Source organism: Triticum aestivum, chromosome 2B (assembly GCF_018294505.1).
Source record: "Triticum aestivum cultivar Chinese Spring chromosome 2B, IWGSC CS RefSeq v2.1, whole genome shotgun sequence".
NCBI classification, from domain to species: domain Eukaryota; kingdom Viridiplantae; phylum Streptophyta; class Magnoliopsida; order Poales; family Poaceae; genus Triticum; species Triticum aestivum.
In genome coordinates, this window is record NC_057798.1 from 567,448,829 (window position 1) to 567,473,548 (window position 24,720).

Genomic DNA, 24,720 nt, shown 5'->3' on the forward strand with positions numbered 1-24,720 from the left:
GCGACGCGCGCTGGAGGCGCGGCGGGAGTCGGCGCCGGCCATTGCGGCCACTGCGGGGCGGCGGCGGGCGGCGGCGGGAGCTGCAGCTGGGGCTGCAGCATCCGAGTGAACGCCGTGGAGGCCCCTGGATGCGGCGAGTACCACGGCAGGGGCGGCGGCCCCGTGGCGATGGTCGGCGGCAGGGGCGGCGGCGGCCCGTAGGGGCTGGCCAGGTACAGCCGAATCCCCTGGACGGCTGTGACGAGGTCGTTGAGTACAACGGTGATCTCCTCCGGGGTGTAGGCGGCGGCAGGTGGTGCGGTGGAGGGCGCCGGCATCTGGGCGGTGGCGGCGCCAGAGGATGCGACCAGCGGCGCGGACAGGGAGGGCAGCGGCACGGTGTAGACGGCCAGCGGCGCGGTGGTGACGGTCGGCAGCGGAAGCGACGGGGTGGGCGACGACGAAGACATGATAGGAACTGAGCTACCTGATACCAAATTGTTATGACGCTGCTAGAAGGAGGGCGCGAGAAGGCCGGCCGGGGGCCTTTTTGCCCACGGCCGGGCAAGAGGGAAGGGATTTCCTTCTTAATTCTTACTTGATTAGATTGATACATCTCCTCTCTTTATATAGAGAGGTTTACTTGACTCCCAAGCAAGGCTTACTTGACCCCTAAACAAACGACCCTTATCTCTAATTAACCCTAAGACTAATGGGCCCATTACGTACTCTAACAATGACACTTGCCATCATCCTAAGGGATTGAATTGCCTCGTTCCTACGCAAAAAAATAAGCTTTGAGTGGATGTGTGGTTTCTTTAGAAAACAAGAAAATGAATAGTATTCCTAAGGAATTTCTACAAACCGAATGCATCTATAGAAATCTTTCCTCCGGAATCCTCATTCTTACATTGTGCCTGTGAAATCCTTCAAACTGAATGAGGCCTGAGCACCCCTTGTCTCTCTGCTCTGGGTTCCATGATCATGCCCTCTTGCGTTCATGTCATGTATTGTACCCTATGCTGTACTCATTCTCTTTTCTTCTATCAAGCAAAGATATGCAATCTCTGTGTATTCGCGAAAAAAAGATCAAGAACTTGCCTGTGCATCCACCTTGGAGGTAAGGATTTCCTTGGAAACCGGAAGAGCATTTGCACCTGTATCCCACATGCTTGCTTGTTCTGTCGTCGGTGACATCCACGCAGTGGCTATGAGCGCTCAAGCATCTGTACTCCTTGTTGTTCAGCATTGCCTCCCTGCACGTCGGGTCATCGACAGCCCATTTCACCATGCCCGATTCTCCAGAGAACGAGTAGAGCGTGGTGTCTCGATCCCCCAAGAAATCACCCGGGTCGGACCGCTTCTGAATCCTCAACACGCCCTCGTCGATGGATATGAGTGCTGGGTCATTTGGAGGATGGCAGGAGAGCGCCCTGGGTTACATGTCAGGTAAAGATGGATCCTGGCAAAGCAGCCCAGCTCTGTGCCGAAGGGGAATGGAACGCTCACGTTCCCGCACATCGTCGGACAGTTCGCCTTCGGCTGAATGGAGCCATAAACTGTTGGACAGAGTGAAAAAAATGGTCAGACCAAACTTGTCCATGAAATAGATATCAACTGCCATTCATATGTCATTAGTCATGACAGACGGAGGGGATCACCTTGGTCTGGCACGCAGCCATCGACGGCATAGGGGTTGCCGGAGAAGCCCCGGGAGCAGTGGCAGGCGTAGCCTCCGATCGGCGAGTCCCGGCACTCGCTCTGGTTACTGACACAGGCATATGTCACCCTGTCGTCCATGGCGTGCCGGCAGTCTGGCTGGCCAGGGATGGCCCAGTCCAGCCGAGCCGGAGGGACCATGTCGGGATGAATGTCACGCTCCAGATCGCTGGGCCGGAACGTGTACCTGCCCTGGCCGGTGACGAAGAAGGTCAGTTTGTCCCGGCTTACACCGTCGCCGGTGCGTGACAAGTTCACGGTGAACGCCCGGAGGTGTACGCGTACATTGATGCGGCAGCAGCCCACGCCGACGCAGAGCCCGTCCGGCAGCCTCCGCATGACCTCCTCCCCGGCGCAGGCCACGGAGCAGTTCCCCACCGCAGCCCCACGGTCGAGCAGCGTGGCCGTGACGCCGCAGCCGAGGACGAACAGCGACATGTTAGACGTGCCGGAGATGGCGAACGGCCTGCCGGGGCCGTCCCATGAGGCGGAGACCGTCCCGACGCCGGCGCGGGGTCCCATGCGCACCGTGCGCACGATGTTGACGGCGAGCGAGGAAATGAAGCCGCTCGCCAAGATCGTGTAGTCCACCGTGACGCTGGGGCTGCCGAGCAGGAGGCGCCCGTTGGCGTCGCAGGTGAGGTTGAACCCCGGCAGCGAGCACCGGGGGCCTACGCCGAACGGGTAGGAGAAGTCGATCAGGCCGCAGCTCGTCGGGCAACGGCGGACGGGCGCGGCGGCCGCCGTGGCTGGTGCGGCCAGAAGCGTCACCAGCAGCGGCATGAGAGTGATAGCCGCCATGGTCAGGACCATCTTGTGCTGCTAGCACATGCTTCGCCTCGAGTATATGCCCATCGCGTGTTCAGATTGGATGGTCTAGGCAAGCTGCAACACGCCTTCAGTTGTGATTTGTCATGCTAGGACTTCTTCAATCGATTACTAGTCGTATGATGAATCAGTCACGTCATTTTCGGCAGATGTACTTCCGTCATTATCCAGTGTGCCAGCGAGGTTTAAGTCAGCCGACAATTTGGACCATCATTCCCACAAAATAGATGCGGACAATTTTTTTTCAGTTTTTTTTTCAATAGTAGTAATAGGCATCCTTCCTACTTCCCACACCATTATTTTGGGTAGTCAACTCACATCACATTACTCATGTGATTAAACTAAACGACGACGTTACACGAGTGTTTGACTTGGTACAGGAATGAAATAATTGAAAAGATACTGTTCATAGCTCATGTCTGACAACCTTTCAACGTTGCAATATCATCTGCTTCTTCGCTCTTCTCCCAGTGACCGAATTTCACCACAGGGCTGCAGCTTGCCTCTCAGCAAAGGTGAAAAACTGACAACGAAGCTTGTATGGATCTCTTGCTTGAATTCCTCCCTGAAGAATACCGCACAATTCGATGTTTTCTTAGGGTCTGCAAGAATTATTTTAAAAAAATGGAATGTTTACACATCTTTCCAAATGATGCAAGATAATGGTAGGACATCACCTAGAAGCATTTCATGTTTCAACGAATAGGTGTATAAATTGATTTTCCATGACATACTATTGGTAAGATGATGACAAGATGAACAACTAAAACAGGATCACTCACCATTACTGGACACCACTCCATCGAGCCCAGTCGATAAACTGCATACCACCATAGATGTTATTGGCAAAGCGGACACCAACGGTGAAAGCCATTGCAACAGGAGGGGCACCCTTTGCAACTGGTGATGCCTCAACTACTCGCTCCAGACCATTGATGATCTGATAGCGTGTATTAGACGATACAGCAAGGAATACGCCTACAAGTTAACATTGATTGTCAGTTGAGGAATGGAACATAGAAATGTTATGTGCTACTACTAGTATGGGGCATAAATCAGGAAGCCCACTGCAGAAAGAAATGACATAAATAGTAAGAAATGACATAAATCAGGAGTAGCAAGTAAAAAAAACAATTTATAGAAATGTCTGAATTAACATAGTTAGAGAAATGTTCAAGAAATTTTAGTGAAACCAAGAGAAACTGACATTAAACATTAAAGTATGCTCATATCATATGGAAAATGCACAGGAGCTCCTGGGTGCTCCACACCCTTATACAAATATTAAAGGTAAAAAATACCAAAAAAAACTGAAATTTGGGGATATCAAACCTGGGTTCTCAATCTACTCCCGTGTGAAATTTAGTGAAAAAATACCAGGAGACGTATCCGTGGCGAAGGAAATACTGTCCGAACAACATCCATCCAAACAGTTTTTTTCTATAAATAAGATTTTTTTTGTCTTTTTTGCCACGAATACGTTTCCTAGTATTTTTTCACGAAATTTCACACGGGAGTAGGTCAGGAACCAAGGTTTAAAAGAAAAAGGCAGCCCGGTGCATGTAGCTCCCGCTTGCGCAGGGTCCGGGGAAGGGTCCGACCACTTTGGGTCTATTGTATGCAGCCTTTCCCTACAATTCTGTGAGAGGCTGTTTCCAGGAAAGGGAACCCAGGTTTGATATCCCAAAATCTCAGATTTTTTTCAAATTTCTCGGTATTTTTTTGAATTTAATGTTCCTATGGGGTGTGGAGCACCCAGGTGCTTCCCATATCATATGTCTATCTGTCTCAGCTGTTAGATATCTCTTTAGTGGACAGCAAACCCACATTCGCAATTACTGAACATGTGGTCAAAGTAAAATAAGTAGTAAAATGAAAAAAATACACAATATACATACCCCAAAGAGCAGCACTTTTAATAAGTGGTGGAACAGGAATATCTTCATCTGTTTTTTTGACACTCCTGAAAAATGAACAGAACCAAGCAAAATCACACAAGTCAAGATAAGAGAAACATAATTTGAGAATAATATTTATTGGCAATACTGAGGTGGTGAACAAACAACAAAGAAATCCTGTAGAAAGACCTTACAAAAGGATAGTATAATGGGAGAAAAAATGATTATGTATCAAAAGCACAAAAGGCACAAGCATTACCTCTTGGCATTCATTATCATATTGCAAATTCCCTGACCGATAATACCACAGACAAATCCAACTGAGCCATACAAAACACCCTGGGATAAAAACAACCCGATTCAAACAACGTAATGGAGCTCCAGCAATTCAAAACAGAATATCAGATAATGATGCTATATTCAGAGTGCATACTTTTGATGTAAGATTCATTCATTACCTTATAAAAGTATGTCCCGATTCTTTGTTGGACTGTAAATCTGCAGCCTGGCCTTTCAGCTTCAAAAACACTACAGGTAAGAGGCCATAAAATCAGCATGTCGGACTGGAAAACAAATTGTATTGAGAAGAATACTACAGAATCCATCCACACTATCTCATTCCATTTCTTGGATAGAATCTGATGGTCATGACAAATGAAACTACAAACTGGGCCTTATTTTACTTCTCATATTATCTATCCACTGTGGTGGGAACTTATAGTGAAATACGATTTCACCTGCTTGGCAAAGCTCCAGCCATCCGGTTGAACCTCCCTAACAGCCCCGTTGACGAAGAAGCCTTTCCCAATCTAACATATGGAGCCAACATCCCAACTAGAGCGATATCAACAACAATCCCGATCAAAATGTCAGCAGCGTATAACTCAAACTCTGCCCAAAAATCCTCCCCCCTCTTCTGCACCTCCGCAAGCGTTGCACAGCAGGAGTCGATCACAACCTGCATTCGAACCCCAACTTCAAAATAGCATAGGACTGAAATATAAAAACACCAGCTCTGAGTTCTGATACAAAAATAGTCAACGATGAATCGCACATACCTCGATGCCAACTTTGAAGAGAAATGACGGATCGGCGAGCATTCTGTTGCGGAGCACTGAGAAGGCCCGGATCATCGCGGCGAGTGGCCATGGTGCGGCCTGCGGGGATGGAAAGAGGTGAGGAAACCGCCGGATTTAGGCCTCAGGAAAAGAAGTGCGCCATTCGGTATACCTGCAAATCGAAGTATCGGAGCAAAATCACTTCCCGGATGCCGGCGTCCTTGGCCGCTTCAATCATGTCGGCCGGGAGCGTGACGCCGCGGGCGGTCGCGAGGCGCACCACCTCGCTGAAGCCGAGCAGCGGCCCGAACTCGGCCTCCTCGTAGTCGTCTTCGCCGCCGCCGTCGCCATCGTTTCCACCTCCATCTTTTCCGCCGTTTCCTCCCGAGTCGCCCCCACGGTTCCCAGCACCCGATCCGTCGCCGGTGGCGGCGCGGGGGACATGCGGCCCGGAGCAGGAGAGCGATTGAGGTTTGGCGAAACGGGAGAATAGTCTGACGGAAAGATGAAGAGGTTTTGGATCGTGAAAGGGTTTGGAAGGAGGGCAGCCCGGGGAGGAGGAGATCGCGGCGGCGGCGGCGGCGGAGGAAGCGAGGGAGGAGAGGGAAGCAGAGGCGGAGGCCATGGTGGCGATTTGGGGCCTAAGGGTTTTAAGTTAGTTTTTCCTCTTTGTTCAAGTTTTAGGAATTGGTCAGAAGTGCTAAATTCAGTTTTTAAAATATGCTAAATTCGAGTACAAAAAGATATTGTTTTTTCAGGAAAAATGAAGTTTATTCAAAGTTTAAAGAGTTACAATCAAAAAGCACAAATTTTTCAATGAATGGGGGGCTATGATTAAGCCACACCTCAATAGTACACTCTTCCCACTCTCCCGACCCCGTGCGGCCGCCGCCGGTCCGCACCGGGCGGCCACCACCGGGCTTCCCTTCGACCCCCTGCGCCTCCTCCTCCCTCCGCCGCTGCCGGCAACGTTGTCTGGCAAAGGCCATGTGGTGCGACAGCGGTGGACCTCCTTTGCGTCCGGGATCCAAGGTGGCGGCGGACCGATCTTGGTCCCCTGCAGCTTGATGGCGGGTAGCGGCGGCCGGGCGCGTCAGTGAGCCTGCTGCAGTCGGGGAAGGCACGAGGCGGCGGTGTGGGCTCGATCTATAGTGTCGACGATGGTCCATCGTTGGAACCTGACAAATGCGAGTTGTTGTCGTCGCGCCAAACTGCTGCCTCTCATCGGTTGCGGCTATCGTCTAAACTCATCTCTAGATAGACTGGAGCAGATGACATCCCTTGCTCGTATATCCAGCTGAGTGCACTTGTGAATATCATCAGCATTCGCCATATTGCAGTGGTCAGTCAATCCTATCTCAGTGACAGTCCACACCTCACTGTTCATGGATAGGGGACGCTTCCGCATCAAAGCCTTCCACTTGGGATAGTCGGTGTCGTTGAAGATGGGGTACACAGCAGATACTTTCTTCATACATGCGGTCGACATAACTAAAACTCCAAGTGGTTAAACCAAAATCACACAGAACAAGGAAGTATCTTTGCTCTGATATCTATTGAAAGTGCGGGTTAACTTCCAGAGGGGGTGAATGGGAGATTTTTGAAATTCGCCAAACTATAAGGAATTTGACGAAGATTGGAATGAAGAAATAGAAACACGGGGAGACTAATTCATCTCATAAATGAAAAACATGCATACATGATACATACAGATGAAGAACATGCAATCATGCAGTCATCCAAGCATGAGGAAGACGAACTGAAGAAATAGAAAGCATCATGATGAAAGGCTTCAGTTCAAGTTCTTGAGAAAGTAAATCACAAATTCTTCAGCAGTGGAATAACATAAGGTAAGGGTTGAGGAATTTGAAATCAGGCTGGCTCGATGAAGACAGCGATTTGGTAGACCAGTTCCAGTTGTTGTATCAACTGTACGTCTCGTGAGGCGGCTGAGTCGCAACTCTGAGGACACACGGTCGTCACAGTATTCCTCTTGAGCTAAGGCCGCGCAGACCTCGCCCAAATCACTCATGGTAAGTCTTCAAGGTAGACTCCCAAAACCTTCATAGACTTGTTCACCGGCACACCACAATGACTCTTGGTGTGCTCAGAACTTGACGCCTAAACAGCTGGGAGAATGACAATCTTCAAAAGTATCAGACATCGGATTACACAGATCAATCTCCTCAGTGATGCTCAATCACTTTGGCTCTAGGTTTTTCCTGACTTACGATTCTCTCAAAGTCGGCAGAGGATGAGTTGCTCTCTTATGACAAGTGTCAAGTTCCCTCGGAGCAGCCAACCAACAAGTGGTTGTGGGGGATAACTATTTATAGCCAGGGGCAACCCAACATGAATTGTCATAAATGCCCTTGTGTGATTCGGCCATTGTCAAGATAAGGATCCACTCGACAGCTAGCCCGCTGCGCAGCAATGGTCGAAATTTGAACTCTCAAATTCATCAGGGTCTCAATTTCCTCACTTTTAGGAAGATCGCACTGGCAAAATCCTAACTCCTCAGTATGACCAAATTTGTCAGCGACCAGATGAACTTCGTCAGTACCACTAGCAAATTCGTCAGCTGTACTGGAGATTTCCAAAGACTTCACTCGAAGCGGATAGAGTAGTATATATAGGTTTTGAGAATCACTTTGGAAATGTGAAATATGTTTCACCTAGACCCCCTTTAGTAGTACGTTTTTCTATGACTCAAATAAGAAGAAAGAAACTGTGAAAACAAAAGTCTTCACATCAATTTCTTCAAAGGTCGTACCAATTTCATCACTAAATTCTTCACTTGAATAAAATACATTTTAGGGGTCGTCTTCCATGTGTTAAACCAAATATTCAGGGACTATAACTCCTGTGTACACTCACAAACACATTAGTCCCTCAACCTATGAAAGGACATGCGGTGCCCCCATGTGTGGTTTTGGTAATTGATGACATTCTCTATGGACTAATGGTTATATTGAGTTATATTTGGATGATTTGTCCATAGGCATTTCTTGAAGTACATGTGTTGGTTTCAAGTAGTTTATGAGTTGACCAGGGTGCTATTAAGGAATTATCCAAAGATTGGTCATGTGAGTATTGAGCTTGTTGCAAGCATGTCTTGAAGAAGAAGAAGATTGTGTGATCATAAATGTTTACCTTCAAGACATCATCCAAATGAAGAAAGTTGGACAGAGTCAAGGTTGATCAAGACTAAGTATATAGAGTGATTCAAGTTGATCATCACACAAAGCGTAGAAGATACATCGAGTGGGATCAAGTGATCTCATGGTATGGTAAGCATTGTACATTGTGATTTGTGTACTAACCCATGGTCTTTGTGAGAGTTCTATGTGGGGTTAGGTTTGCTTCCATGTGCTTGCGTCAAGATGAAGATCACATACAACCCATGGATGATGACATCAAATCAAGGTTGTGTTGTGCAAGTTCAAGTGGAGAATCACGAAGAAATCATGCTTGTAGCTTGCCGTCCATTATGGTATCAATGGACTTGTGAAGATGTGCCAAAGAGTGGCTCACCCATAGTGGAGTATGGGAGAGCAATCAACTAGTCTTCATCGAGCAAACGCAATCAAGAAAGATGGTCCAACTTAAGGGAGTCAAGATCGTCATCATCTAGCTCAAGTGGACTTCATGCAAGGCAAAGGTTCGCCCTTGATAGGTTTTATATTTTACCGGTCTCATGGTGATAGTTTGGAGACCGGGTTATAGGATCGATAGTTGTACTATCAAGGGGGGCTCTCAAGTGAGTAGCTTGATCGTATCGTTCATTGAGAGCTCAAACCATTGCATCCTTGCATCATATTTCTTGATTCTTATTTGTATTTTCTTTTGAGGTTTTAGAGCTTGTGGTTATATTTATGACAAGCTCTAGTACTTTGAAAACGGATTTCATATGCCTCTTCTATTGCGTTTTCGGTGTTGGAGGTTTTACTGGTCTTATTTGAGGAAGGGTTCTCACCATTTTCATTTGGGCCTTTTATAACTTCTTTCTTATTGTCATTTCTATCAAGATTGTGTTAGCCCTTGTCGCTAGCTTTCCAAAAAACTTGGTTTCATCGAATTCAGAGTCCGTTTGCAGAAGTTGTGGCAGTTTTGGTGTTCTGAAAAGGCTGCAGCGGTACTACCGCAGACAGGAGCGGATGTAATTTTTTACTACCTCTCCAGAGCGGTACTATCGTGGCTACTAGAGCAGTAGTACCGCTCAGGACCAAAAACTCGTCATAGGTCCAGCGGTGGTAGGCACGGGTGTATTTTTTCAGTACCGCTCACAAGCAGTAGTACCGCTACCCTTTGAGGTAGTACCGTGATCCCTAGCGGTAGTACCGTGAGGACGAGCGGTAGTACCGTGAGGATGAGCAGTAGTACCGCTCTGGCGGTTATAATGGCCTTTTGCCTCCTTGTTGTTGTTTTTCAAAGGGCTTCTATCACCAGGAGCGGTACTACCGCTCTATGCGGGCTGTGAGGATAACGGTTGGATTTTTCCTAACCTATAAAAGGGGGTCTTCTTCCCCAATGATCCTTATCTCTTTAGCTCGTGTTCTTCCCCCATTGTTGACCTTTTTCGAGCTTGCTAACTCTCAATCCCTCCAATGATTCTTGCTAGTTCTTGAGTGAAAAGAGAGAGGAGATCTAGATCCATGTTTCCACCAATCACTTTCTCCTCTAACTGAGGGGAACCCCTTGGATCTAGATGTTGGAGTTCTTCATGTTCTTCTTTCGTTCTTCCTCTCATTTTCCTCCCTAGCATTAGTTGATTTGGTGAGATTTGGGAGAGAAGGACTTGGGCACTCCGTGTGTCCTTGCCATTGCATTTGGTGCCATCGGTTTGAGTTCTCCACGGTGATACGTGGAAGTGAAGATTGAGAAGCTTATTACTCTTGGGTGTTTGGGCACCCTAGAGCTTGTTCCTCTTGGGTGCCTTGGCGCCCTAGACGATTGGTGTTGTTCGGAGCTCAATCATTGTGGTGTAAAGCTCCGGGCAAGCATCGGGGGTCTCCAATTAGGTTGTGGAGATCACCCCGAGCAATTTGACGGGTACCGGTGACCGCCCCCAAGGGTTGCCAAAGTGTACGGGTTCGGTGACCGCCCCCAAGGGTTGCCATTTATACGGGTTTGGTGACTGCCCTCAAGGGTCCTTTAGTGGAATCACGACATCTTGCATTATGCGAGGGCGTGAGGAGATTACGATAGCCCTAGTGGCTTCTTGGGGAGAATTGTGCCTCCACACTGCTCCAAACGGAGATTAGCATCCGCAAGGGTGTGAACTTCGGGATACATCGTCGTCTCCGCGTGCCTCAGTTATCTCTTACCCGAGCCCTTTACTTATGCACTTTACTTTGTGATAGACATATTGTTTCTTGTCATATTACTTGCTATCACCTTGTAGTTTATCTTGCTTAGCATAAGTTGTTGGTGCACATAGGTGAGCCTAGTTGTTGTAGGTTTTGTGCTTGACAAATTAACCGCTAGGTTTATTCCGCATTTGTTCAAGCCTAAACCGTAATTATGTTAAAAGCGCCTATTCACCCCCCCTCTAGGCGACATCCACGATCTTTCAATTGGTATCAGAGCCTTGTCTCTCTTTATAGGGCTTAACCGCCTAGAGAGTAAGGATGTTGACTAGGGGTTTAGGATTCTCTGACACTCTTAGTTTCGATGGCACAAATTTTGATGTTTGGGTAATTCGCATGCTTAATCTCTTTAGGGTCATGGACCCAAATTTAGAGCGAATTGTAGATATGAGTTTTTCTCCTCCAAAGGATTCCCAAATATTATCTTTAGAGGATGAGAAAAACTCTTATCTCAATGCTCAATCTTCTAATGTGCTTTTCGATGCTTTGAGCAATGTAGTTATCTTTCAACTCATGCCGTTCCGGGATGCTCATGAGTTGTGGACAAAGATTCAAGATAAATTTGGTGTGTCCAAGATTTGTGGGGATGATTGTTCTTCCTCCACCTCCCGCCGTGTTGTCTTCTCAACTGCCTCTACTTCACCTACATGTGGTTTGCCACAAGGTAATGATATGGTGAGTAGTGTTGATCATTGGAATGATGATAGTGTGCTTATTATCGATGATCCTTCACTACTATCTTATTGCAATGCTTCTTCTTTGGACTTTAACACCTTGAGCACTCCAAATGTTTCACATGCTTGTGTTGATGGTCCTTGCATATCATGTAGAAATTGCTTGACTAAATCTCATGATGATATGCTTGCTATGTCTTGTTTCCAAGATAAAATTGCTTGTATTTCCTCTAGTTGTTGTGCTAACAATGTAGAGAAAACCCAACCCTCCATGGAACAAGATGTGGTCTTGAATGGTGCCTCAAGGGATCCTACATCATCATCTATTGCTTTTTGCTTTATGGCTAAGGCGTCAAAGGTGTCTCCTACTTTGAACCCTAATATGTCGCTCGATGATGATGTTGATGCTAATGATGATGAGGATAATGATGAAGAGAATGATACTATTGCTTCCTTAAAAATTAAGGGGGAAATGATTTTTAAAGCTCTTCACAAAAATAAACTTGCTTGTTCCAACTTCATGGAAATCATGTATATTGCCATTGAGGGCAAGAAATACATTGAGGAGTTGGAATCTCATCTAGAGGAGCATGAGGTCACCATTGATAAATGGAAGCTCATGAGCGTGATTACGCAAATGAGATCACGGAGCTATCTCAAGCTCTTGAACATGAACAAACCACCTCCGAATCTCTTGAGGAGACTTTTGCTCTAGAACTATCTAGAGTGAGAGCTCTTGAGGTCGCCAATGATTTTGAAACTAAAAATGAGAAGCTTGAAGTTGAGCATGCTAAACTTGTCGGGGGGATGAACCCCGGGCAGGCAACGGAACCCGGATCCTCTTCAAAAACAGCGGGGCCCGCACCGCCCCGCAAACCGGCACGCGCCTGGCCGGGTCACTTGACCCGGCAAGGCTCGTAACTCGGCCAAACCCCTCGACTCGGCAAGGTACGTCGACTCGCCCGCAGCAGCTGGCACAAGACAACTCAACCCGGCCAAACCCCTCGACTCGGCAAGATACGTCGACCCGGCGCCGCCATGGCTTCCCCAACAAGCCAACCCACCATGGCGTCCACGGCAACCCAGCCACGGGTCAGCTCCCGTCCCATCCAGGTTGTACGATGGGACGAGACCTCAACCACCAATGACCAAGACAATAGTGTTCCCATCCATGCCTATGGTCAGTCGGAGCGTGGCAACAGTGCCCCTTACCTACCCGCTGACCAGGGCTGGCGTGGCAACAGTGCTCCCACCCTCACCGCTGATTACAGCAAGCGGCAGCCTGACGGAGAGCACTGTACCCGACTCGACTCGGCCACGCCCTGATGATCGACAAGACGGCGCACAGTCCCCTAGGTACGCGGGGCCCGCACCTAGGGGAACCCAGCGAACCACAAGCACATAAGCGGGACCCAGCCCGGTACCCCGGACACCAACAATACGGACCCACCGACTCGACATATTACCATTTGTAACCCTGGGTGGCATGAGATAGAGAGGCGAAGCAATATAAGGCACCTGTAAGAGAAACACATGCAATCATAGGACTAGCCACCCAACAGCGACACGAGGGAGAAGGAACTGCCCGAGCCTCGGCCAGCTTCCTTCCTCCTCCATACAGCTCCAGGAGCAACATTGTACTATCGATCATCCAACTAAACTCCGTAGGACTAGGGGTGTTATCTCTCCGGAGAGCCCCGAACCTGGGTATGTCCGGCGTCCCGCGCCCGCGCATATCAACCTCGCCTCTGGAGCCCACTATCGGTGTCAAAACCGGCGGATCTCGAGTAGGGGGTCCCGATCTGTGCGTCTTAGGCTGATGGTAACAGGAAGCAAGGGACACAATGTTACCCAGGTTCGATGGAGGTAAAACCCTACTTCCTGCTTGATTAATATTGAAGATATGAGTAGTACAAGAGTAGATCTACCACGAGATCGTAGAGGCTAAACCATAAGAGCTAGCCTATGATGGTATGATTGTAATTGTGATCGGCCTTCTAAGGACCAACCTCTCCGGTTTATATAGACACCGGAGAGGGCTAGGGTTTACATGGAGTCGGTTACAAGGAAGGAAACACAATATCCGGATCGCCAAGCTTGCCTTCCACGCAAAGGAGAGTCCCATCCGTGTTGGAAATATGCCCTAGAGGCAATAATAAAAGTATTATTATTATATTTCCTTGTTCATGATAATTGTCTTTTATTCATGCTATAACTGTATTATCTGGAAATCGTAATACACGTGTGAATATATAGACCACAATATGTCCCTAGTGAGCCTCTAGTTGACTAGCTCGTTGTGATCATCAGATAGTCATGGTTTCCTGGCTATGGACATTGGATGTCGTTGATAACGGGATCACATCATTAGGAGAATGATGTGATGGACAAGACCCAATCCTAAGACTAGCACAAAAGATCGAGTAGTTCATTTGCTAGAGCTTTGCGAATGTCAAAGTATCTCTTCCTTTGACCATGAGATCGTATAACTCCTGGATACCGTAGGAGTGCTTTGGGTGTATCAAACGTCACAACGTAACTGGGTGACTATAAAGGTGCACTACAGGTATCTCCGAAAGTATCTATTGTTTTATGCGGATCGAGACTGGGATTTGTCACTCCGTGTAAACGGAGAGGTATCTCTGGGCCCACTCGGTAGGACATCATCATATGCGCAATGTGACCATGGATTTGATCACGGGATGATGTGTTACGGAACGAGTAAAGTGACTTGCCGATAACGAGATTGAACAAGGTATTGGATACCGACGATCGAATCTCGGGCAAGTAAAATACCGCTAGACAAAGGGAATTGAATACGGGATTGATTAAGTCCTTGACATCGTGTTTCATCCGATGAGATCATCATGGAACATGTGGGAGCCAACATGGGTATCCATATCCCGCTGTTGGTTATTGACCGGAGAACATCTCGGTCATGTCTGCATGTCTCCCGAACCCGTAGGGTCTACACACTTAAGGTTCGATGACGCTAGGGTTATAAAGGAAGCTTGTATGTGGTTACCGAATGTTGTTCGGAGTCCCGGATGAGATCCCGGACGTCACGAGGAGTTCCGGAATGGTCCGGAGGTAAAGATTTATATATAGGAAGTCCTGTTTCGGCAATCGGGACAAGTTTCGGGGTCATCGGTATTGTACCGGGACCACCGGAAGGGTCCCGGGGGCTCACCGGGTGGGGCCACCTGCCCCGGGGGGCCACATGGGCTGTAGGGGGTGCGCCTTGGCCTACATGGGCCAAGGGCACCAGCCCCTAGAGGCCCATGCGCCAAGATAAAGGAAAAAGGGGAGAGTCCTAAAAGGGGAAGGCACCTCCGAGGTGCCTTGGGGAGGATGGACTCCTCCCCATCCTTAGCCGCACCCCTTCCTTGGAGGAGGGGGCAAGGCTGCGCCTCCCCCCTCTCCCTTGGCCCTATATATAGTGGGGAAAAGGAGGAGAAATCATACCTAAGGCCTTTGGTTGCCTCCCTCTCCCTCCCGTGACACATCTCCTCTCCCGTAGGTGCTCGGCGAAGCCCTGCAGGATTGCCACGCTCCTCCATCACCACCACGCCGTTGTGCTGGTGTTGGATGGAGTCTTCCTCAACCTCTCCCTCTCTCCTTGCTGGATCAAGGCGTGGGAGATGTCACCGGGCTGTACGTGTGTTGAACGCGGAGGTGCCGTCCGTTCGGCACTTGATCATCGGTGATCTGAATCACGACGAGTACGACTCCATCAACCCCGTTCACTTGAACGCTTCCGCTTAGCGATCTACAAGGGTATGTAGATGCAAACTCTCCTCTCCTTCTACTCGTTGCTGGTCTCTCCATAGATAGATCTTGGTGTTACGTAGGAAAATTTTTGAATTTCTGCTACGTTCCCCAACAGTGGCATCATGAGCTAGGTCTATTGCGTAGATTCTATGCACGAGTAGAACACAAAGTAGTTGTGGGCGTTGATTTTGTTCAATATGCTTGCCGTTACTAGTCTTATCTTGATTCGGCGGCATCGTGGGATGAAGCGGCCCGGACCGACCTTACACGTACTCTTACGTGAGACTGGTTCCACCGACTGACATGCACTAGATGCATAAGGTGGCTAGCGGGTGTCTGTCTCTCCTACTTTAGTCGGATCGGATTCGATGAAAAGGGTCCTTATGAAGGGTAAATAGCAATTGGCATATCACGTTGTGGTCTTTGCGTAGGTAAGAAACGTTCTTGCTAGAAACCCATAGCAGCCACGTAAAACATGCAAACAACAATTAGAGGACGTCTAACTTGTTTTTGCAGGGTATGCTATGTGATGTGATATGGCCAAAAGGATGTGATGAATGATATATGTAATGTATGAGATTGATCATGTTCTTGTAATAGGATTCACGACTTGCATGTCGATGAGCATGACAACCGGCAGGAGCCATAGGAGTTGTTTTTATTTTTTGTATGACCTGCGTGTCATTGAAGAACGCCATGTAAATTACTTTACTTTATTGCTAAACGCGTTAGCCATAGAAGTAGAAGTAGTCGTTGGCGTGACAACTTCATGAAGACACGATGATGGAGATCATGATGATGGAGATCATGGTGTCATGCCGGTGACAAGATGATCATGGAGCCCCGAAGATGAAGATCAAAGGAGCTATATGATATTGGCCATATCATGTCACTACTCTTATTTGATTGCATGTGATGTTTATCATGTTTATACATCTTGTTTACTTAGGACGACGGTAGTAAATAAGATGATCCCTCATTAAAATTTCAAGAAGTGTTCTCCCCTAACTGTGCACCGTTGCTACAGTTCGTCGTTTCGAAGCACCACGTGATGATCGGGTGTGATAGATTCTTACGTTCACATACAACGGGTGTAAGACAGTTTTACACAGCGAAAACACTTAGGGTTAACTTGACGAGCCTAGCATGTACAGACATGGCCTCGGAACACGGAGACCGAAAGGTCGAGCATGAGTCGTATAGAAGATACGATCAACATGAAGATGTTCACCGATGATGACTAGTCCGTCTCACGTGATGATCGGACACGGCCTAGTTTGACTTGGATCATGTAATCACTTAGATGACTAGAGGGATGTCTATCTGAGTGGGAGTTCATAAGATGAACTTAATTATCCTGAACATAGTCAAAAGACCTTTTGCAAATTATGTCGTAGCTCACGCTATAGTTCTACTGTTTTAGTTATGTTCCTAGAGAAAATATAGTTGAAAGTTGACAGTAGCGATTATGCGGACACTAGAACGCTTATGTCCTTAATGCACTGCTTAGTGTGCTAAACCCCAAACGTCGTTTGTGGATGTTTCGAACATCGAACATACACGTTTTGATAACTACGTGATAGTTCAGTTAAATGGTTTAAGTAGAGGCACCAAAGACGTTTTCGAAACGTCGCGGAACATATGAGATGTTTCGAGGGCTGAAATTGGGATTTCAGGCTCGTGCCCACGTCAAGAGGTATGAGACCTCCGGCGATTTTCTTAGCCTGCAAACTAAGGGAGAAAAGCTCAATCATTGAGCTTGTGCTCAGATTGTCTGAGTGCAACAATCACTTGAATCAAGTGGGAGTTAATCTTCCAGATGAGATAGTGATGTTTCCCCAAAGTCATTGCCACCAAGCTGCTAGAGCTTCGTGATGAACTATAACATATCAGGGATAGATATGATGATCCTTGAAATATTCGTGATGTTTGACACCGCGAAAGTAGAAATCAAGAAGGAGCATCAATTGTTGATGGTTGGTGAAACCACTAGTTTCAAGAAGGGCAAGGGAACAAAGGGATACTTCATGCGGCAAATCAGCTGCTGCTCTAGTAAAGAAACCCAAGGTTGAACCCAAACCCGAGACTAAGTGCTTCTGTGATAAGGGGAACAACCACTGGAGCAGCATTACCCTTGATACTTGGTAGATGAGAAGGCTGGCAAGGTCGATAGAAGTATATTGGATATACATTATGTTAATGTGTACTTTACTAGTAATCCTAGTAGCACCAGGGTATTGGATACCGGTTCGGTTGCTAAGTGTTAGTAACTCGAAATAAAAGCTACGGCACAAACGGAGACTAGCTAAAGGTGAGCTGACGATATGTGTTGGAAGTGTTTCCAATGTTGATATGATCAAGCATCGCACGCTCCCTCTACCATCAAGATTAGTATTAAACCTGAATGGTTTATTGAATCTCGATCGTAGTGATACACATTTTCATGCCAAAAGATATAAGATAGTAATGATAGTACCACTTACTTGTGGCACTGCCATGTAAGTCATAATGGTATAAAACGCATGAAGAAGCTCCATGTTGATGGATCTTTGGACTCACTCGTTTTTGAAAAGTTTGAGACATGCGAACCATGTCTATTGGTGTATATGCATGAAGAAACTCCATGCAAATGGATCGTTCGGACTCACTTGATTTTGAATCACTTGAGATATGCAAATCATACCACATGGGCAAGATGACTGAAAAGCCTCATTTTCAGTAAGATGGAATAAGATAGCAACTTGTTGGAAGTAACACATTTTGATGTGTGCAGTCGAATGAGTGCTGAGGCATGCAGTGAATATCATTATGTTCTTACTTCACAGATGATTCGAGTAAATGTTGAGTATATTTACTTGATGAAACACAAGTCTGAATTATTGAATGGTTCAAGTAATTTCAGAGTGAAGTAGCAGATCATTGTGACAAGAGGATAAAATGTCTATGATATGATCATAGAGATGAATATCTGAGTTACAAGTTTTGGCACACAATTAAGACATTGTGGAAATTGTTTCACAATTAATACCGCCTGGAACACCATAATGTGATGGTGTGTCCGAACATCATAGTTGCACCCTATTGGATATGGTGCGTACCATGATGTCTCTTATCGAATTACCACTATCGTTCATGGGTTAGGCATTAGAGACAACCACATTCACTTTAAATAGGGCACCACGTAATTCCGATGAGATGACACCATATGAATTATGGTTTAGAGAAACCTAAGTTGTCGTTTCTTAAAAGTTTGGGGCTGCGACGCTTATATGAAAAAGTTTCAGGTTGATAAGCTCGAACCCAAAGCGGATAAAATGCATCTTCATAGGAAACCCAAAACAGTTGGGTATACCTCCTAATTCAGATCCGAAAGCAATATGGATTGTTTCTAGAATCGGGTCCTTTCTCGAGGAAAAGTTTCTCTCGAAAGAATTGAGTGGGAGGATGGTGGAGACTTGATGAGGTTATTGAACCGTCTCTTCAACAAGTGTGTAGCAGGGCACAGGAAGTTGTTCCTGTAGCACCTACACCAATTGAAGTGGAAGCTTATGATATTGATCATGAAACTTCGGATCAAGTCACTACCAAACCTCGTGGGATGACAAGGATGCGTACTACTTCAGAGTGGTACGTAATCCTGTCTTGGAAGTCATGTTGCTAGACAACAATGAACCTACGAGCTATGGAGAAGCGATGGTGGGCCCGAATTCCTACAAATGGTTAGAGGCCATAAAATCCGAGAACGGATCCATGGACTTTGGTGGAATTGCCCGATGATCGGCAAAGCCATTAAGATAAATGGATCTTTAAGAAGAAGACGGACGTGGATGGTAATGTCACCGTCCATGAAGCTCGACTTGTGGCGAAAAGTTTTTCACAAGTTCAAGGAGTTGACTACGATGAGTTTTTCTCATCCGTAGCGATGCTTAAAGTCCGTCGGAATCATGTTAGCATTAGCTGCATTTATGAAATCTGGCAGATGGATGTCAAGACAAGTTTCCTTACTAGTTTTCGTAAGGAAAGGTTGTATGCAATACAATCAGAAAAGTTTTGTCGATCCTAAGGATGCTAAAAGGTATGCTAGCTCCAGCGATCCTTTTAAGGACTGGAGTGAGCATCTCGGAGTTGGAATGAATGCTTTGATGATGATCAAAGATTTTGGGTTTGTACAAAGTTTATGAGAAACTTGTATTTCCAAAGAAGTGAGTGGGAGCACTATAGAATTTCTGATGAGTATATGTTGATCAGAAATGATGTAGAATTTCTAGAAAGCATATAGGGTTATTTGAAAGGTGTTTTTCAATAGAAAACCTGGATCAAGCTACTTGAACATTGAGCATCAAGATCTATAAGGATAGATCAAAATGCTTAATAATACTTTCAAATGAGCACATACCTTGACGTGATCTTGAAGGTGTTCAAGATAGACCAGTCAAAGAAGGAGTTCTTGCCTGAGTTGTAAGGTACAAAGTTAAGACTTAGAGCTCGACCACGGCAGAAAAGAGAGAAAGGACGAAGGTCGTCCCCTATGCTTAAGACGTAGGCTCTTCAGTATGCTATGCTGTGTACCGCACCTGAGGTGTGCCTTGCCATGAGTCAGTCAAGGGGTACAAGAGTGATCCAAGAATGGCTCACAGGATAGCGGTCAAAGTTATCCTTAGTAACTAGTGGACTAAGGAATTTTCTCGATTATGGAGGTGGTAAAAGAGTTCGTCGTAAAGGGTTACGTCGATGCAAGCTTGACACCTATCCGGATTGCTCTGAGTAGAGATACCGGATACGTATAATGGAGCAACAATTTAGAATAGCTCCAAGTAGAACAGTTATTTGGAATAGATCCAAATAGAACGTGGTAGCTGCATCTAGGAGATGACATAGAGATTTGTAAAGCACACACGGATCTGAAAGGTTCAGACCCGTTGACTAAAACCTCTCTCACAAGCAACATGATCAAACATAAAACTCATTGAGTGTTAATCACATAGTGATGTGAACTAGACTACTGACTCTAGTAAACTCTTGGGTATTAGTCACATGGCGATGTGACCTGTGAGTGTTAATCACATGGCGATGTGAACTAGATTATTGACTCTAGTGCAAGTGGGAGACTGTTGGAAATATGCCCTAGAGGCAATAATAAAAGTATTATTATTATATTTCCTTGTTCATGATGATTGTCTTTTATTCATGCTATAACTGTATTATCCGGAAATCGTAATACACGTGTGAATACATAGACCACAATAAGTCCCTAGTGAGCCTCTAGTTGACTAGCTCGTTGTGATCAACAGATAGTCATGGTTTCCTGGCTATGGACATTGGATGTCGTTGATAACGGGATCACATCATTAGGAGAATGATGTGATGGACAAGACCCAATCCTAAGCCTAGCACAAAGATCGTGTAGTTCGTATGCTAGAGCTTTGCCAATGTCAAGTATCTCTTCCTTTGACCATGAGATCGTGTAACTCCTGGATACCGTAGGAATGCTTTGGGTGTATCAAACGTCACAACGTAACTGGGTGACTATAAAGGTGCACAACAGGTATCTCCGAAAGTATCTATTGTTTTATGCGGATCGAGACTGGGATTTGTCACTCCGTGTAAACGGAGAGGTATCTCTGGGCCCACTCGGTAGGACATCATCATATGCGCAATGTGACCAAGGAGTTGATCACGGGATGATGTGTTACGGAACGAGTAAAGTGACTTGCCGGTAACGAGATTGAACAAGGTATTGGATACCGACGATCGAGTCTCGGGCAAGTAACATACCGATAGACAAAGGGAATTGTATACGGGATCGATTGAGTCCTTGACATCGTGGTTCATCCGATGAGATCATCGTGGAACATGTGGGAGCCAACATGGGTATCCAGATCCCGCTGTTGGTTATTGACCGGAGAATGTCTCGGTCATGTCTGCATGTCTCCCGAACCCGTAGGGTCTACACACTTAAGGTTCGATGACGCTAGGGTTATAAAGGAAGCTTGTATGTGGTTACCGAATGTTGTTCGGAGTCCCGGATGAGATCCCGGACGTCACGAGGAGTTCCGGAATGGTCCGGAGGTAAAGATTTATATATAGGAAGTCCTGTTTCGGCAATCGGGACAAGTTTCGGGGTCATCGGTATTGTACCGGGACCACCGGAAGGGTCCCGGGGGCCCACCGGGTGGGGCCACCTGCCCCGGGGGGCCACATGGGCTGTAGGGGGTGCGCCTTGGCCTACATGGGCCAAGGGCACCAGCCCCTAGAGGCCCATGCGCCAAGATAAAGGAAAAAGGGGAGAGTCCTAAAAGGGGAAGGCACCTCCGAGGTGCCTTGGGGAGGATGGACTCCTCCCCATCCTTAGCCGCACCCCTTCCTTGGAGGAGGGGGCAAGGCTGCGCCTCCCCCCTCTCCCTTGGCCCTATATATAGTGGGGGAAAGGAGGAGAAATCATACCTAAGGCCTTTGGTTGCCTCCCTCTCCCTCCCGTGACACATCTCCTCTCCCGTAGGTGCTCGGCGAAGCCCTGCAGGATTGCCACGCTCCTCCATCACCACCACGCCGTTGTGCTGGTGTTGGATGGAGTCTTCCTCAACCTCTCCCTCTCTCCTTGCTGGATCAAGGCGTGGGAGATGTCACCGGGCTGTACGTGTGTTGAACGCGGAGGTGCCGTCCGTTCGGCACTTGATCATCGGTGATCTGAATCACGACGAGTACGACTCCATCAACCCCGTTCACTTGAACGCTTCCGCTTAGCGATCTACAAGGGTATGTAGATGCAAACTCTCCTCTCCTTCTACTCGTTGCTGGTCTCTCCATAGATAGATCTTGGTGTTACGTAGAATTTTTTTTGAATTTCTGCTACGTTCCCCAACAGTGGCATCATGAGCTAGGTCTATTGCGTAGATTCTATGCACGAGTAGAACACAAAGTAGTTGTGGGCGTTGATTTTGTTCAATATGCTTGCCGTTACTAGTCTTATCTTGATTCGGCGGCATCGTGGGATGAAGCGGCCCGGACCGACCTTACACGTACTCTTACGTGAGACTGGTTCCACCGACTGACATGCACTAGATGCATAAGGTGGCTAGCGGGTGTCTGTCTCTCCTACTTTAGTCGGATCGGATTCGATGAAAAGGGTCCTTATGAAGGGTAAATAGCAATTGGCATATCACGTTGTGGTCTTTGCGTAGGTAAGAAACGTTCTTGCTAGAAACCCATAGCAGCCACGTAAAACATGCAAACAACAATTAGAGGACGTCTAACTTGTTTTTGCAGGGTATGCTATGTGATGTGATATGGCCAAAAGGATGTGATGAATGATATATGTAATGTATGAGATTGATCATGTTCTTGTAATAGGATTCACGACTTGCATGTCGATGAGCATGACAACCGGCAGGAGCCATAGGAGTTGTCTTTATTTTTTGTATGACCTGCGTGTCATTGAAGAACGCCATGTAAATTACTTTACTTTATTGCTAAACGCGTTAGCCATAGAAGTAGAAGTAGTCGTTGGCGTGACAACTTCATGAAGACACGATGATGGAGATCATGATGATGGAGATCATGGTGTCATGCCGGTGACAAGATGATCATGGAGCCCCGAAGATGAAGATCAAAGGAGCTATATGATATTGGCCATATCATGTCACTACTCTTATTTGATTGCATGTGATGTTTATCATGTTTATACATCTTGTTTACTTAGGACGACGGTAGTAAATAAGATGATCCCTCATTAAAATTTCAAGAAGTGTTCTCCCCTAACTGTGCACCGTTGCTACAGTTCGTCGTTTCGAAGCACCACGTGATGATCGGGTGTGATAGATTCTTACGTTCACATACAACGGGTGTAAGACAGTTTTACACAGCGAAAACACTTAGGGTTAACTTGACGAGCCTAGCATGTACAGACATGGCCTCGGAACACGGAGATCGAAAGGTCGAGCATGAGTCGTATAGTAGATACGATCAACATGAAGATGTTCACCGATGATGACTAGTCCGTCTCACGTGATGATCGGACACGGCCTAGTTTGACTCGGATCATGTGATCACTTAGATGACCAGAGGGATGTCTATCTGAGTGGGAGTTCATAAGATGAACTTAATTATCCTGAACATAGTCAAAAGACCTTTTGCAAATTATGTCGTAGCTCGCGCTATAGTTCTACTGTTTAGATATGTTCCTAGAGAAAATATAGTTGAAAGTTGATAGTAGCAATTATGCGGACAGTAGAAAGCTTATGTCCTTAATGCACTGCTCAATGTGCTGAACCCCAAACGTCGTTTGTGGATGTTGCGAACATCGGACATACACGTTTTGATAACTACGTGATAGTTCAGTTAAACGGTTTAGAATTGAGGCACCAAAGACGTTTTCGAAACGTCACGGAACATATGAGATGTTTCGAGGGCTGAAATTGGGATTTCAGGCTCGTGCCCACGTCAAGAGGTATAAGACCTTCGACGATTTTCTTAGCCTGCAAACTAAGGAGAGAAGCTCAATTGTTGAGCTTGTGCTCAGATTGTCTGAGTGCAACAATCACTTGAATCAAGTGGGAGTTGATCTTCCAGATGAAATAGTGATAGTTCCTCCAAAGTCATTGCCACCAAGCTGCTAGAGCTTCGTGATGAACTATAACATATCAGGGATAGATAAGATGATCCTTGAGGTATTCACGATGTTTGACATCGCGAAAGTAGAAATCAAGAAGGAGCATCAATTGTTGATGGTTGGTGAAACCACTAGTTTCAAGAAGGGCAAGGGAACAAAGGGATACTTCATGAAACGGCAATTCAGCTGCTGCTCAAGTGAAGAAACCCAAGGTTGAACCCAAACCCGAGACTAAGTGCTTCTGTAATAAGGGGAACAACCACTGGAGCAACATTACCCTAGATACTTGGTAGATGAGAAGGCTGGCAAGGTCGATAGAAGTATATTGGATATACATTATGTTGATGTGTACTTTACTAGTACTCCTAGTAGCACCAGGGTATTAGATACCGGTTCGGTTGCTAAGTATTAGTAACTCGAAATAAAAGCTACGGAATAAAAGGAGACTGGCTAAAGGTGAGATGACGATATGTGTTGGAAGTGTTTCCAAGGTTGATATGATCAAGCATCGCACGCTCCCTCTACCACCGAGATTGGTGTTTGCGTTGAGCATAGACATGATTGGATTATGTCTATCGCAATACGGTTATTCATTTAAAGAGAATAATGGTTACTCTATTTATTTGAATAATATCTTCAATGGTCTTGCACCTAAAGGAATGGTTTATTGAATCTCGGTCGTAGTGATACACATTTTCATGCCAAAAGATATAAGATAGTAATGATAGTTCCACTTACTTGTGGCACTGCCATGTAAGTCATAATGGTATAAAACGCATGAAGAAGCTCCATGTTGATGAATCTTTGGACTCACTC

General features: G+C 46.4%; 1 pseudogene; it reads right to left on the reverse strand.

The window, feature by feature from the left end:
* LOC123046078 (wall-associated receptor kinase 1-like) overlaps positions 1-6,151 on the reverse strand; it is a 9,393-nt pseudogene extending 3,242 nt beyond the window's left edge.
* Between the last annotated feature and the right edge of the window lie 18,569 nt (positions 6,152-24,720).